Source organism: Myotis nattereri (genome assembly GCF_964212035.1).
Source record: "Myotis nattereri genome assembly, chromosome: 2".
Lineage (NCBI taxonomy): Eukaryota > Metazoa > Chordata > Mammalia > Chiroptera > Vespertilionidae > Myotis > Myotis nattereri.
In genome coordinates, this window is record NC_138076.1 from 198,034,619 (window position 1) to 198,047,968 (window position 13,350).

At 39.7% G+C, this 13,350-nt stretch overlaps 1 long non-coding RNA gene across 1 annotated transcript; it reads left to right on the top strand.

The window, feature by feature from the left end:
• The first annotated feature begins 409 nt into the window (after positions 1-409).
• Positions 410-4,939, top strand: LOC308536293. Its single transcript, XR_013997335.1, has 3 exons — positions 410-523; positions 623-852; positions 4,678-4,939. It is a non-coding gene; the product is annotated as an uncharacterized lncRNA (long non-coding RNA).
• The last annotated feature ends 8,411 nt before the right edge of the window (positions 4,940-13,350 follow it).

Sequence of the window (13,350 nt, forward strand, 5' to 3'; positions counted from 1 at the left end):
AATATGATCAATCTGACATTATAGGTTAATAGTAGGGAACAAAACACATTCATAATTAGAAAAGAAAAGGACTTTCCTTGTTCATTCCAGTTAATAATAAAAAGCCTTTCGCCAAAGTGTCTTAGAAAATAATGCATTCAGACTGAGTCGAATTACCGCCTAGCAGATTCTATTTATCTGTAGCTTAAAAAGCAGCTGCGTTTTTGTAAAAGGCAATGAATGTGGCAGTCCTACTTAAAGGTAGAAGAAAAAGAACACCCCTTGTTTTGTAATAAGGGGATTTTCAATTTAAAAGAGAGAGCGAGCCTGTTGTGTGAAGTACGGTTATTACATTCACTGTATTCTATCTCACCCACCAGGAGGCTAATAATGAAGGGGCCAGGGAGGGAGGCCAGTGCTACGAGGGTTATCTCACAGCCTCAGATGCTGGATAAGTCGAACGAGGCAGCATCGCGTTTGGATGACATTCAGAAAGGCCGGAGTGATTATTTGGAAGAGAAAAGCCTGCCTATTCTTTCCCAAGGTAAACAGTTCATTTCATCTGTCAGCTGCATGTTGCAGTATAAAAATATGTTTATATAAATATATCTATTAAAGGTTGCATTTTAAAAAATCATTGTAGGTGTGTGAATATCCCCCTGGCCTGCCGGTCCAGCAATGAATTACTAGACAAAGGATGCGCCCGGAACCCCACCACACCTAAAGCCACGCTTTGGAAGATCTGCCAAGCTCACTTTTAATCATGAGAAAGAAATTACCCACATGGAGTCAGCAGAAAATGAGAAAGTAGAGCTCGTGCTCCGAGTAATTCCAGCAAGTGCCAAGGGGCTAGTTGAGGAATGGCTTCATGAGGTGAATATCTTTAGCTTGTACTTAGGGTTTTGGCTAGCGTATAATCATTTTCTCTTTTAGGAACGATGACTTGCTTAAGTGTCATCCCTAACATACGCGTGCTCGGAGCATTTGTCAGGATGTTGACAGATTTCATGTCAGTCTCGTCCTTGTTGTTATGTACTATGACTAATTTTACATTTGCAAATATGCAAAAATCAATCGAGGTGAAGAGGCTCCCGGAGCCAATGCCTGTGAATAGCTGTCTGTATCTGTGTGTCTCGCTGTGAGTGCACCTCTCTGTGTACGTGATGTGCCCTTGTTCTTGTCTTCTCTCTGTTGTGCACGTACGTCGGTTGGGAGGACTGGCCAGCCCATGGGTTCTCAGATGTGGTCCCAGGCTTTCATTTGATTTTTGGACCAGGAAGAAAAGAATGTGTCACATCATGATTAATGGTTAATCTGAATTTTCAATTCGTATGAAAGGAGAAGGGGGAGGAGGAGCTCAGCCCAGTGATGAGACTAACCTTTTCCCTTTGGGAAGAGCATGATTCAAATTAAACATCACTTTCAGTGTGAAATTAGTTTGAAGGCCTCTTTGGGGGGAGGGGGGGGTGCCTGGTTTAACTCCTTGATGGCTGCTCTCGCAGAGAGAATCCCTTCCATTCTGCCTCTGTGCCCCAGTCTGTTCCCAGTAGCCCAGAGTTCCCCCTCTTTTATTGTTCTAAAGATCAGGTCCAAGAAACCAATAAAAATATTGAATGTTTTACTATTTTTAAAGTTTCATTATTCACAAGATTCTTCCCAAACCATGTTATTTCTTAGTGTCCCAAACTAATGTTGCCAGTAAATAAGAGAGAAGGAAGGAAGGAAGGAAGGAAGGAAGGAAGGAAGGAAGGAAGGAAGGAAGGAAGGAAGGAAGGAAGGAAGGGAACTTTATTTTAAGGATAATTTTAAATTTGGCAGGGAGGAGGGAGAGGAAAGCAAGGTGATCTTTCTAAAGACCTTTTGGGTACCCTCTGCTCTATGCTAGTTCCTGTTGGCAGAGTGAGCCACAGAGGAAGAACAGCAACCAAAACCCAGTGTTCTCTCAATTCTCTAGTTTCCCACATAACTAAGGCACAGGATTGCCATGCCAACCTGCAGCAACTTTGGCTCCAAGTGAGCATGGTCCGGGACACTTTAAAACTGCCCTTCCGTACAGGAGTCAGGCTTATAGAAAGGACCCCTGTCTCTGGAAATGCTAGCCTGTGTGCCCATGTGTGCATGTCCTTGATGCCACAGGTAGGCAATCTCAGGATCTGATGTGCAACTGATTTTCTGGAGTTTGGTAGCTTTGGGGGGAAAGGGAAAATATTGAAAAAGCTAAGAGACAGGGTTATTCTCCCAGTGTATTTTCAAAATAAAAATGTTAGGGCTCTTTAATGTCTTCCCTAAAGGATGGAGAGGTGTGGTGGGGGGTGAGCCATCTGGGGTGGGCTGTAGTAGGGGAGGGGAAGCAGCTGGAAGTGGAGGTAGAGGTGGAGTGGGGGAGGGGGAATATAGAGGCAGATGAGCAGCTGTGTTTATTTTAATACATATCATTTAACCCTCACCTAAAAACAAATTGGAGAGGTTTGGGAGTGCATTAATCTGGACCCAATTAACATGTCTTTCTCCTTCAAAAGTGCAACCTGAGATTAATGAATATAAACTAGAGTTTCAGAGGCAGTGTTTAAATCATTTGCATGTTTCATGCATGATAATTGAATCTATGTATGCACTTCCTTTCATTTAACTATTTCCAGTCCCCTCCCTGTGATTCACATAAATCAAGATTTCATTATAGTAACCTCTAGGTGGAAATGGCTGGCCTAGACCTTACTCCTAATGAGAAACTCAAGTTCTTGTTTCTTTTATTGGAATCTGCATAATACAATGTGGGTTTTTTTTAGAAAGCAGAGGACAGTGCTCCATAGTCTGGGACACTGTTTCGCAGAGGACAGCGCTCCATAGTCTGGGACACTGTTTCAGGAGCTGGTAATTAGGCACTCCCAGTTTATTTCTGAAAGGCCGTAAATACATGGCAACTTATGGCATTGGGTCTTCAGTGGGCCTGGAGAACTGGATTTTGGTGTGGCCACTTACAAGTGTATTCATAATTCCACAAGCAATGTCACTTTAATGCAGCATAAAGAATGTCCTTGGGCTCTGGACCTGAGTTATTTAGATCACTGAGGGACTTCATGCACTGTATTGTTCCTGGTAGAGTTAGGTATTTCCTTCCATGTACGGGGGTGGGGGATGGTGTCAGCCTCCATGAAGGGCTATAGGTAAGCAATTAGCACTCGTGGTCCCTTATCATGCTGTAGAGTTTTTTTCTCTTTTTTTCTTTTCTTCCTTTTTTGTTACTTACGTGTAGAAGGCTAAATGCTTAGTGAAAGCAGGTGCTGAAGTTTTCTCCCTCCCCACCTGCTCCAAAATGGAAAGGCTGAAAGCTGACTGTGGGCATGTAAGAACATTTCCCAGGGGAAGAAGTTGAAACAAGAGGCTTGAAATAAGTCCCCTGGTTTCAGTTTGTACCAGTGATTTGTCTGTCTTCTGTCTTTCCTCATGTGTTTCCAAGTCCAATGTCAAAGTGATGAGCTTTTCTCCAGGAATTCTCCCCAGTGTCCTTTGTTTTTGGTGAATTCAATGGTTGCGTGTTGCTGAGTGTCTCCTGGTCTTGTTTCCTGGTCCTTGTAGCTAAGAGTGTTGCTGAAGGATGAAATCCTGTTAATTTGTGATGTCACAATTTAAGTGTGCTTCCTGTCACTTATGTGTAGTTTAAAATGTTCCTTAATGTAGCATGAAATGATTGGTTAGCTTGGAAATGGTTGTGAAGTCATGTGAAGAAAATAAGTTTTGCATCCGACCAAGATAAATTCACTCTAGTGCTTTATGGCTTTTTATTCCTATGTGATAGTAATAAAGTCTCATGTAGGGATGGAAGCCATGAAATACATTGTGAAAAATCATCAACTAAGAAGGGGCCATCAGAATAGAAAACGTTAGCCTGTGTGGCTGTGGACATGATGCAGAAATGATTTAGTGTATAGTTTTGCTACATGCTTGGTGTTTCTTCGAGTTTCTTTATCTTCAGATTTTGACAGCTAAGGAATCTGGGTTATAAGAGTTGATTCATCTTTGTAATCATCATTCTACTCACACATTTGGGTTTGCACATTTCTGTTTACCATACATTTTTCCCTCCATTTTCTATTAACAACATGCTCTAGGAAAACTATTGATAGCCCACCAGACTGGGAGGCAGCATTCAGTTCTCCTATGCCTTCTTTCTCCTGGTGTGGTCTTTCTTCTGAAACAAAGAAGACACTGTCAAATCAGACTTGCCCTCTTAGAAATGTGGTCCAGATTGCTCTACTCCCAAGCTCCAAAAAAAGGTACACATAGGTTGGACTAAATAAAGACCTCCTCAGGTCTATAAATCTACTCTGAGATGTTTTCCACTTGTGGGTATACTGTAGTTTAGAAATACCTGATGTCAGAGGAAAGAAGGAGGGCTTTGGAGTGGAGTTGGGTTCTAATCTCTCTGCCACTCCAACTTTATGCCCTGGGCAAGTCATTTAAACTCTATGAGTCTCTTTATCTTTAAAATGGGGAGAAAAATACACCTTGCAAAATTGTTGTAAGGATTAAGTGAAATAATGCATACAGTGCCTAACAAATTATTTAGCATGTTTAAAAAAAAAAAAAAAAAACAGAAACAAAAAAACCTCATAAAATATTGTGTTTTTTTTCCCTTCCTCTCTCTCTTCCCTCTCCCATTTCTTTCTCTCTCCTTCTTATGTCCTCTCCTACCTTGAGATATTAGTCTAACAATGAAGAATGTCTACTTGCAAGTTCTTTCTATATGTGCCTTAAATATCTTAGTTGGATTAATAGTTTAATTTTTTAGTTGAACTGTTTTCATGTTGATGATTGGTGGATACACATTGTTTTCTGCATATATATTTATATATTTTTTTCCCTTGAACTACTTTAATATTGACTTTTGACCTATATTCATGTTCACTGGTTTTCTGTATTGTTTTTCATTGAGAATTATAATAAAAATTATTTCTGTTACCTTTTGCCTCTCCATTTCCTCCACACAATGGGATTTTAGCCTGTCTCCTGAAAATGTCTGGGCTGCCCCAGGAAGATAAAGGATGCCTTTTCCTTAGAAACTGCCCATTGGCAGTGTTAAGAGAACTATATTCTCCCTCCCTTTATATACCAATGTGCTTGTGGAAATGTGTCACTTTGGTTATAACTTTGCTGCTAGTTTAATTTATAAACATATTGAGAGTATAATTTGACTTTATCACTGAAGCCCAACGAATAATTGCGGATAAAGAAAAGGATTAGGAAGTAAAAATGCTGAAACTTTTAAAAAGTATGAGATCTATTGCTATAAAAGTAGAATACAGTGAGCACCAGTGACACCATATTTGTATGAGATTATTTTATTGTAACTGAGTTTAATTTTTAAGCCTCATGCTTACCCCTATAAACCCAGATCCTAATAATGTCCCTGATACTTAGTAGGTATTCAAATATTTGTGAATAAATGGAAGGGAAAGAAGGGGAGGGAAATAAATAAGTACAAGTCTATATCATCATAAGAAATATATGGTTAGGGAAGTAGAGCAAACCCACATACATAGTTAATGGTCTACTGTAAGAGTGAGGAGCATTTAATTTTGTACTAGGCCATTCAAGATAAAAATGTAATGGTGACATATACAGAATTACTATAGGGACTCGGGGATAGGAAAGGTCTTTAGAATCAGACCAAGATCCATGTCAAGATTTAGACCATCAGCCAAATTTCCATAGGCAAAAGTCACGGATTAAAAATTTACCCAGGAATTTATTAAAAGCTCAAGTGACTGGGTGCTTCTCGCAGATTTTTCTTACAAAGTATTCTACACTGGAGAACGTCTTTGCTTCTAAATATCTTCATAAATACCATTAGAAGCAGATCATAGATTTTAATGAACACACTTACTTAGATTAATTAATCACTGCTGGATCTCAGTTGGCTACAATGAGCTATTACCTATGGGAGATAGGAGGAGTCTAAGCTGCCAGCATGCCTGCGATTTCAAGGATGGCCATGTGTTTGCCCACTTTGCCCCCTCCTTTATCCTGGTATGGTTATATTTAAACTCCAGTCATTGCTGTAACTATGAGGCAACTTGTGCAAAAGTGGTTGTCTTCAAGGAGGGCTCAACCTCTCCTAACAGCTCTGGATATTGAATGTGTCACCAGACATTGGCCTTTCCAGGGTTATTGGTTGGCCATGAATCTCACATTCCTATGTAAAGTGCACACAAATGTGTTGGCCAGAAGAAGAGAATGTTGCAATAAACACTGATCTCACTCAGCAAGTGGATGAATAAATCTCTATCTGGCCAGTGGTCATGGCATACGCTGGAAACACAGCATCAGAAAAGAGTAGGAGTGTGAATATGGGGCAAAACAGTCCTTCCCACTTTGTTTCCCTCCCATGTTGTTATCAGGGGCTTCACTTCATTAGAGGTCCATTAACAACATTACCTTAATCAATGGAGAATAATGTCATGGGATCTGGGTTCGGGCATTTGAAGAAAAGCCACACATTGTCCTACATGTTCAAACCCCAAATGACACTATGGAATTGTGAGATCTAAAAAGGTGGAATAGAGTTCAGAAGTCTCTCATTCTTTGAATGGTCTCTGGCACTCTAAATCATGGCTCAAATAGCAAAGACTGACATTTTAGTCACAATTTGGACCTCACCAAGTAGGTATGTACTCTGAGTTATCTTTGTCTCAGTGGAGATGGGCTCATGCTGGCCTACACTCTCACTTATGCACCTTTATCACCAAAGTCACTCACATCTGTATGTAAGGTATGACCAAAGGAGAGGTTCCACCTAGGATCAGAGTGGGGTCTGCACAGGACAGAAGAACCCAGAACCTCAGTGAGCCCCAAATAGCATGGACTTCTTGCTCATGAACTTCAGATTTTCCATCTTCAAACTAATTATTGAAGGATCTGTCCCAGACCCTGTTCTTATAGATTAGAATATCCTTGGACTTGAAACACTGATGATGGTCAAAGGGTGAGTGGGATGAGGCTTGAAAAGAATCTCTCGTGATTCTACTAGATGGCTCTTCTCTCTGACCTTCCATAACAGACGTTCCTAGACGTAGAACAATCCAGAGATGGAGGCCACAGATGCCAGGCCTCCTTACCTTTCTTTTCACCATTTGCCTTTATCAAGACAAATATGAAATAAATTAGTTAGTTTAAGGTAATAATATTAGTCCTCACAGTTCATTCATTCATGCTATTAGCTTTATTCTCTGTTGTCACAAGTTTAATTAGGCATTAAAAAAGAAAATAATTTCTAGAGATAGAAAAAGAGATAGAAAAGAGATAGGCAAGAGATAGAAAAATATTCTGGGAGTATGTTTTAGCAAGAAATATATAGCCAGTTATTGGTCACCCAATATTAGGTTACACAATGAGGACTCAATAAATATCAATGACTTAATTTCTGGTTTAATTAAGTTCAGTGTCCTTGCAGTGACCCTCAGGGCCCCACATAGCCTGCATTCCCTCCTGTCCAAACTCATTTCCTGCCCTAGGTCATCCAGTCCAGACTCACTGACTTTGTAGTATTTCATGAATATACCAAGTGTGCTTCTGTTTCAAAGCCCTCAATCTAGAACACTCTGGTTATCTACAGTACATGTCTCATCCTCTGATTGCCTCAGGTCTCTACTCAAAAGACTCCTTATCAGTGAGAACTGTTGTGACTATCCCCTATAAAATAATAAGTTCCCTCCTCCATACTCCCACAACCTTACCATGATTCATTTTTTCCCACACATAACACTTTAAATCATCTGATACACTATATATTTACCTGCTTTAAAAAAAAAAAAACAAGAACTGATGATTGATTGATTGATTGCCTATCCTCACTGGAGCATCATAAGCTCCAGGAAGCCAGGAGATGGATCTGTCTCTTATTTACTGCTTTATCCTCAGAGTCTGGAATGGTGTCTGCACAGAGTAGACACTCAAATATTAACTGAATGAAGTAATACTTCTCTGGCACTTCCTGGCACCTATGTGTCAAGATACTGGAATTACTTATGATGACAATAAAGAATCACGTATTTCTTACCATTTGAATTAACCATGCTTTAAACATATCTTTTTTTTTAAAGAATTCGAGTATACGTACCCCAACCAGGGATGAAACCTGAACCTAGGTATGTGCCCTGACCTCTCAGGGATCGAAACCACCGCCTTTTTGTGTATGGGACAATGCTCCAACCAACTGAGCCATACACCAGGCCAGAGCTAAGCATCCTCTTCTTGTAATATACATAGTTTTGCTTTTCCAATTTCCCCCATTACACAGAATACTGTGATGAGAAACTTAGTCAGTCAACTTTTATCCCAATTCTTCCTTAGGATGAATTCTTAGTTGTGAAATTACTGAATCAGAAGTTAATGGGCATTTTTATGGCTCCTCATATATATTACCAAATGGCTTTCCAGGCATGTTGTACCAAGCCATACTCCTATCAGGAAGTAAATGTCACTAAAAAAGTTTTGCTTGACCTTTTTTAAAAATCAGTATTATGCTGTTTCTACAAAGTTAACCAGATTCAGTTATTCCCTTGGTTCTTTTGCTTTATTCATCCTGAGGGTATCAAGTAGTGATATCTTTATTTACTTTGTCAAATTTGATTCTAGGTTTCTAAAATAAAATAGATTATTTTAGAAATGGAAGGAAGTTCAAAATTATATTTTCCAATTTCCCTTGTCTACATATGACGGATTGAAGTTCTGAGATAATACTACTGGTTTCCAGCAAGTGTGGGCCTGAGGGACTCAGGACTGCTGACTCTCAAATCAATACCTGGAAATATTTAAAAACCATGAGTTAGCTAACAGGAATCAGAGAACATCATGCTAAGTCTTAACTCGGTGTCTACCTGTTCCTCATTAAAATCAATGTCAAAATGTCCACACTAGTATCTCTTGATGTTGAGAGGTTAGATGTATTTATGGTGTGGAGGATATAACTTTTAAGTTGAACTACCTATTCCACTTGCTGTGGTAACTTGTATTAGAATCTGTTGTTTATCTTAGTCTCTCTTGCACATTCTGGCTCCTTCACATTTATCTTCTTCCTGAATTTTCTAAAATTACAAGACAACAAAGAAACTAGTAGCATTTGTTGCATTTCTTTAAATAGGAGTAAGACAGTTAGATAGCTGGTCTTTTACCAAAGAAGGTCTAACGTGTCTCTGGATCTAACACAAACTGTCATTTGGAGACTTTGTGGCAATGACTATTCAAACCAGCACACACATTTATAAAAAGCTATGCACATTATAAGATAGCTATCTTCACAGGTAAACACATAATCTCTCATTTTCTGTAGAGAAATGGACACTAATGAAAAACTTTGAATTACATTTTTCCATTCTTTTGAAATCCTCAAAATAGGACTTATTTTTCTTTCTCTCACATGTATATTGCTTTCTAAGATTTCTTTTCAGATAAGGTGTTCTTACCTTATTCATGAATTGAATTATTATTAGAATGCCATAGCTGAAATCAAACAGTGGTTAACCTCCATGATAAACAAAAACAATTAACGGAGCTCTGTTGATTTTCAGATCTTGAGGGATGAATCATTTGATATCTTAAAAAAGACTCAGGGTCCTCATAAAAACCATTAGTATATGAATACTTGTCATATCCTGGGTGCTTACTCTAAATGCTGGAAGTCTGAAATTCCAAACAATTTATAAAAAACGCACTGTTATTTAATGATAAGCATTAATGTCTCTAAAGAAATGTAAGAGCCCAAGTTAAACAGATAACTCAAATGGACAGGAGAACTCCAAAGGTAACTAGAATGAATGAATTTAAAAGTTGTTCACCATAGCTGTATGGGGTAGATGTGTACATGTAGGTGTATCTGTTACTTTGAGGAATACAAATTTATTTTAAATGCAGGGGCAGAAAATTGTGAAACTTACCTGAAAGAAACCAGGCTTTGCACGCACAAATAATATACACATTTCTTGGTCATGGCCCCTTTTTATCTAGAATATACAAAATAATTTTAGTTAATATTTTCCTCAGTTTTATCAAATCCAAATCTTTAAAGCCAGCTGGACCCCCACCATCTGTCAGCAGCTAGACCATCTCAAGTCTAGAAAATAACCTTCTCTTAAAGATATTTATGACCTCATTCCCTCTCACTCCATTTCTATTAAAGCTTCTCCCCCTACCCCCAGCCCCCACCCCCCACCCCGAGTTGCATAGGAACTAAGAAAACTGTAAGCCAGCAATAGCCTGTTTCAGGCCATGGTTTTTATAAACATCCTGATGTACCCTCTCAACAATCTCACCAGGAAGTTATTGTCCACATTTCTTTTTTTCTTTTTGCAGATTTGCAAACAGGGCCTGAGAGGCTGTGATTCACCAGGCTGCTTTTCACAGTGTTCCCATTATATCCCCGAGGTCAGTCCTCAACCCCGGGGAATGACTCATGCAAGGTGTGTAGGTTATTAAGATAATATCTCTCAGCTCCCAACCCACCTTCTAAGTTTTGTATGTGGTGATACAGTAAGATCCCTTCACTCTTACTGATCCTCAGAGGTCTGAGAACTGAGTAAATGCCCAACATCCCTTTCCCTCCACACATACCCTTTTCCTTGTTTCCTCTAGTGGTTGAACCTGCCTAGGAAAGGGAGAACTTGTGACTCCCAATCACTGTTCTCCTCCTACCCTAGCTGCTTCTTTCTGGGCATTGTGGCCAACTTCTCCCCATAATTCTTGCTAAAGGTCAGAATAATGCTAGAAAATACAGAGATGGACCTATCAGAGCAGAAAGTCCTCTGAGTACCTGAGCAGCAAGCTTCCTGGCCCCCCTGAGGGAAGGAACATGTCAAGGGTCACTGGGCCCCTGTGGGAGACATTCTAGACCTTTTCCACTTCCTTGTGTGGACAGTGCAGTTGAGGAAGGTCTATATCCTAATTCTACTAGGGCAGGTGACATCAAGAATAAAGGAGAGCCCTGGATAGATAGCTCAGTCAGTTGGTGCTTCATACTGTACACCAAAACAGACTGTGGGTTCAATTCCTAGTCAGGATACATACCTAGGTGATGGGTTCGATCCCTGGCTGGGCACTTACAGAAGGCAACTGATCTATGTTTTTCTCTCACGCTGATGTTTCTCTGCCCTCCCACCCCCTTTACCCCTCTCTAAAACCAATAAAAAACATATCTTCAGGTGAGAATTTAAAAAAAAAAGGATAAAGGAGAATGAAGGAGTAGATATTTCAGAGTGACTCAGCCAGCCTTTTGCAATCCACGGAAACTTTGATAACAGAATACAGAGCCCATTAGTTGGCTGGTGAACCTGGCAGTGGTATTACAGACAGAGGGCCCAACTCTGAGCTGGATGTGTGACCATAAAGGTCACTTACTCTCTTGAAGCCCAAGTTTTTCATCGGTTATCTGATATAATTTCCATCCTTCCTTCTCATTTCAGGTTGTTTTAAGGCTCAGCTCAAGCAACACATAAGCAGAAATACTTCAATGAACTCTAAAAATTGTAATTTCTTTTGATAGAAATTTAATGGAGATTTTAAATTCATTCACCTGTCCATGTGTCACACACACTCTGTGCTAGGGCTGGGGATGTCTCCAAGAACAAGGCAGTCTCATTCCTCAGTAGGGATAAATGGAAGGGGGTGAGGGGGTGAGGAGGGTGATGTCACAGACTGAATAAGTGGTCAAAGTAGAAAGAAAAATGATGCCCAGGGTTCAGTAGATATAGGGAGAGGTTCCTTTGGGAAATCAGTGAAGGCATAGAGAAGTGACATTTAATTCTGGTTTTGGAGGTGGGCAGCCACAACATCCTAAATATCATAAAACTAGAGAGCTGGTCCTCTTTCATCCTCTGATTTCCACACCTTAAGTAAAGATTCAAAGTCATTCTTTCTATTATCACACAGATGTAAAAATAAAATTTGAATGAATTCTTAGGCAAAGGATGGTAACATTTTACACAAAGCATTTTCCATTGTAATCCTCCTTGGCTCAGTAGCTACTGAACCATGATTGGGAGATGCAAATCCATTTTTTCTGATACATATAAAACAGGAACCATAACTCCATATTTTTTGAGGGGATAAAAAGTATATTTCCTTTTGTTGTATAAAAAGACCAAGGGCTTCTCTCTAAACATTAAGAACAAGTCAACTCTGCCCTAGACCTTTTGGCTCAGTGGATAGAGCATCAGCCTGCAGACTGAGGTTCCGGGGTTCAATTCCAGTCAAGGGCACATACCTACATTGTGCCCTCCTGCAGGAGGCAACCAATCGATGTGTTTCTCACATCAATATTTCTCTCTGTTTTTCCCTCTCTCTTCCATTCTCTCTAAAAATCGAGGGAAAATATCCTTGGGTAAGGAAAGAATAAGAAGAAGGAGAAGGAGGAGGAGGAGGAAAGTCAACCCCTCCAGCAACTTTCCTAAATAAATCTCATCTCTCTGCTTCATGTATAAAACTTTTTCTGAGAATTGTCGTTGTGTGTGACCTTGGACAAGTTATCTAACCTCTCTGAAGAAAGAGTAAAATGTCAGGATGTTCCTTATAAGGTTGTTGCAAGGGTTAAACCAGTTATGACTTAAAGTAGTGCCTAGAACACAGTAAATATTTTACAAGAGTAAGCAAATATTATTATAAGTATAGTCATCATCTCCTTTTTCTTACCTCCTACTTACTCTCAGTTCACTCTAATTTGCTTCTAACCCATGATTCATCCCATAAACAGCCTTACCTAATTGCATTCTCATTACTGACTTCTCCATAGCAATCCACCATGTCTATCAGTGCCTTTTAAAAATATGTATTCTCTTCTGTTGGCATCTGTGACACAATAATGTCCTCTTTTCCTTTTGATCTCTCTGGCTACTACTCCATTTCTTTTACTGGCTTTTCCATCTCAGGCCAAACATTTAATATGAGTTACTGAAGACTGAGTCCATGTATTTTCCTCTTCTCTCCCTATGTAAGCCTTTTTAGGCCCATGGCTTCAATAATTCTTCCTAGATCTGAGTTCAAAACCCACATACATAACTGCCTTCTAGACATCTCCATTAAGATATTTTGAACAATATCACTTGCAACACGTTTAAAACAAATTAGTTGCCCTAACCGGTTTGGCTCAGTGGATAGAGCATCAGCCTGCGGACTCAAGGGTCCCAGGTTCGATTCCAGTCAAGGGCATGTACCTTGGTTGCGGGCACATCCCCAGTAGGGAGTGTGCAGGAGGCAGCTGATCGATGTTTCTCTCTCATCGATGTTTCTAACTCTCTATCCCTCTCCCTTCCTCTCTGTAAAAAAATCAGTAAAATAAAATAAAAATAAAACAAATTAGTTATTTTCCGCCCTAAATCTGGGCCT